The sequence below is a fragment of the Lycium ferocissimum genome, chromosome 8, assembly GCF_029784015.1.
Source record: "Lycium ferocissimum isolate CSIRO_LF1 chromosome 8, AGI_CSIRO_Lferr_CH_V1, whole genome shotgun sequence".
NCBI lineage: Eukaryota > Viridiplantae > Streptophyta > Magnoliopsida > Solanales > Solanaceae > Lycium > Lycium ferocissimum.
In genome coordinates this window covers 38899034-38902878 of record NC_081349.1, presented here as the reverse complement: position 1 = coordinate 38902878, position 3845 = coordinate 38899034, and the positions used below count along the sequence as shown (strand labels likewise).

General features: G+C 37.5%; 1 pseudogene; it reads right to left on the bottom strand.

Moving 5' to 3' along the window:
- Positions 1 to 432: 432 nt before the first annotated feature.
- On the bottom strand, positions 433 to 3126 carry LOC132068398 (laccase-12-like; annotated as a pseudogene).
- Between the last annotated feature and the right edge of the window lie 719 nt (positions 3127 to 3845).

Sequence of the window (3845 nt, the reverse complement as noted above, 5' to 3'; positions counted from 1 at the left end):
TCTTACTGTTGATTATTTTTCTTGTCTTACGTTGTACATTGTAAATAAGATATTTAAATTTTGTACTAAAATCAATTACTAAACTCTTCTATATTAATTGCACTAATACAAATGAAATTCAGATACACTGCTTTAGTCTGTGAATATGTCTCAAATGGGATATCTTTAATTTCTTGAAAGATCTGTCTTTTTTTTTCTAATACTAATGAAATGATGAATTCAGTTTCAACTTTTGGCACCATCATGACTATCAAGAAAGCAATAAGGAAGTTCTAGGAAAAGACAACTTTTGACACCATCTTGACCTGAAATTCTAGGAAAAGGGGGGGAAAATGTAGTAGAGCAAAAACAGTGGGGGGAACAGTATCACTTAGAATGACTAAAACAATTAAGTTGATTTCTCTAGGGGAATTTTGTATTATGTTGCTTGTTGCACTCCTCAACAGACAGGAAAGTCTACTGGAGGAGCCTCCAATGATTCCAGTTCACTAACTCCATTTTCTACGATGAAGACCATTGCCAAACCCCATGTAATGTGAACATCCAAGTGACAGTGCATTATCCACGCTCCTGTTTAAGTTAATATTGTTAAGTTTGCACCATAGAAACGTGACATGGTATAAAAAAGAGTTGTGAATATTAGGAGATATAGTACTTGTTTCCCTATTATTTCTCTTACCTGGATTGTCAGCGACAAATCTGATGACTGTCCATCCATTAACGGGTACACTGGCCGTGTTTCTGAGAGGTGGATCAACAAGGTTGAATTTAGTTGTATCTCTCTTTGGATTAAAGTTACCGAACCCCTCTGCAATGATGTAAAAATCATATCCATGAAGATGAATTGGGTGGTTTTTACCTGTGAAGATACTTGTCCCTTGTAACACAACTTGCACTTTTGCCCCATATTTCAGCTTGTACAACTTAGTTCCTCGAATAGGTTGCCACAGCGACCTGCTTACGTTTCCAATATAATCAAATTTTATAGGTGGCACAGCTGGGAAATCAGTTGAGAAAACACCAGGTATGCCCTGGTGATGGGCTTGTAGCAGCGAAAAGTTGGATGGTAGCACAAAAGAAACATTGTTCATACTGGCAGCGAATCGAGTTCCATTTGGAGCTTGACAATTTCTGGAGCTTGCACCTCTTGGGCAGTTCTCTTGCACCTCTTGGGCAGTTCTCGAGTCCCAGCCCGACTGTGAAGAATAGATTTTCATCGATTTCAGTGGGCACCTCAACCTTTCTTGGGCTTCTGAATTTGGTTGTGAAGGCTGTAGCAGTGACTGTGTCATTATATGCTGGTAAAGATGGGAAAACTGGAGTAGTCTTGGCACAATTAGAAGAACAAGAGGATGTCTTGTACTTGAGGATGGCAGTGGTTGTGGTATTATCAAACGGGGCGTCTTGAGCGCTTGCGTATGCACGCGCTGCCATGTAGTAGCTGGCTGGTGGTTGGTCAGCTTTGATCAGGACATCAGTTGTCTGGCCTGGTCCGAGCATAAGGACTGATGTTGTGAAGGGTTTAACATAAGAAGCATCTGCTCCAACAACAGTAAGCTTGTGGTTGGCCACAGTAAAGAAAAGCTGTTGGTTCAGTCCAGCATTGATAACTCGAAGGAGGTTGGTTTTGCCGGAGTCCACATGGACTATGGTGGTATCTGCATAAATATGATCTCTATGAAAACATGTTCCGAACAGGTAAGATATCATACCATAGTTTAGTGAACGCTAGTATAATTTTGTTAGGCAGAAATTAGTCGTTTTACTATGTATAAACTTGCTTCCATAATTGGATCTTTTAAGAGTATTAGATCATTTCATTGTCTTGAGCATCTGAAAAAAAATCTTTTTGCTTTCAGAAGTTTTCTTGATTGTACAAAAGAGTCGAGATGCAATATCTATAGGTCTTCTTAAATTTGTGAGTCAAATTTCTTAGTACCCTGTGTCAAGTATTCTGTGAGATTGGAGCTAACCTTGTTTGGAACACTTGTAGAGATCACCTGGTTGACCATTGATGGTGTATGCATCAGATATATTAGGAGCTGCCCCAGTTCTTGTAGCTTGTCTTACAACGTCAATAGGGTTTGCATCCCACCACTCACCTGATCAGCATTTCCGAACTATCATTTCAACGAAGTTCTAAGGGGAAACATAATATGAGTAAATGCATAACCTGTATTTTCTAAATGATCAAATTTTGTGGTATTAAGAGAAGGTAGAAGTAGTACCTAGCAGAATTGGTGTTTCTCTTTTGGGCTTAGGAAATGGATAGTTTTCTCCTTCTTTTGGGTGGATAATTATAGCTCCATAAACAGTAGCCCTTAACCATGAGCTGTGGGCGTGCCACCAAAGTGTCCCTTCTTGTCCTTGAATTGTAAACCGGTAAGTATAGCTCTTTCCTGGTCTAATTGGACACTGAGTGACAAATTCTGGTCCATCTGCCCATCCTGTTCTCATTTGCCTAACCCCATGCCTTTTGAAACATAACAAAATAGTATTAAAAATGTAAAAGAAAGTCATGAAATATAATCATGTAATATTTGAGTTGTGCATGCATGAATTTACCAGTGAATGGTGACATTGTATCGAGCTCTATTGACAACGTTAACCACCAGAGTATCACCATTATTTACTTCCAATGTTGGTCCGGGGAATTGTCCATTCACCGTTACGGTGTTTTGGGTTTTGCACAGCCTCTTCACTGGCGTTGCTTGAACCTGTTCCAGAAAAACAGACGTCAGTATCTTTAGAGTTCCTAAAATTTACAAAATGTTAGCAAATAATGTTAGCAAATAACAAAGTGAAATCTTGGATAGCTTACAACAAATTCATGGTAATGAGTTTTCGCAGATGCTGCATTCACCAAGAGAAGCAAAATGCATATAACAAAGAAAGAACTCAAAGGGTTCGCAATGCTTTTGAAGGCCTCCATTGCTTTCGTTTTCTTAGTAGATATGCAAATCAGTGTTTGCTTATGAAAGATTATAGAGTTGAGGCTTTGCTTTTATAGGGGAAGAAGTAGAGGAAGAGGTTGAAAGATGTTGACAGATTATGTTCTCGAAACTTTGTTCAGCACTGTAGAACTAATTGGTTCACCAACTTAACCTATGTAACATCAATTTTCATGAATAATACTTACATTATAAGTCTTTTTCTATGAGTTTGTTATAGTTTGAATATCCTAGGAAACATCATTTTTATGGTTTTTGCTTAACATTAACGATGTGCTGTTATCCAACAAACTATAGTTTGTTGCTATGATTATATACCACCTATCTTAGTCTCTCTCACTGACTCAACGAAACAATAAGCTTTAACCAAAAAGGAAATTGTATGGTAAAATTATTTTTTAAGAAACGACAAAAAACATGAAAGTTTAGACTGATGAAATCAAGATTGCATTATTTGATTCATTCTGTTTTGAGCAAGAGATCAACATATAATGCACAGGGTCTCTTTTCTAAAGTACATTATGTTGGAGTTCCACTTGTCAAAGCTTCGAGTGCACGAGTTGATCTCTGTTTAGCAAGGGTTATTATTGTCCAAATGTTATCTACGCGTAAAAAAGTGGCTATAGCTCAATTGCGTTTCAAATGGTGACAAATTATTAACAAGCGATCCGATAACTGGTCACCCGAGCTAATTTTAATACTTATTTTTCTTTTGTTGGAGATGGACTCGTGAATAGTAGAGGAGGTGAAAATCTTTGGTGAAATTAAAATCCTAAACCAAAAGTCACTGCATGGAGGATGATTAAAATCTTTCAGAAAGTGACAGTTTTGATTGTTAAAGATTAGAAATAAAATATAATAAGAACACAGAAATTGGATGTAGTCTAGTGATGA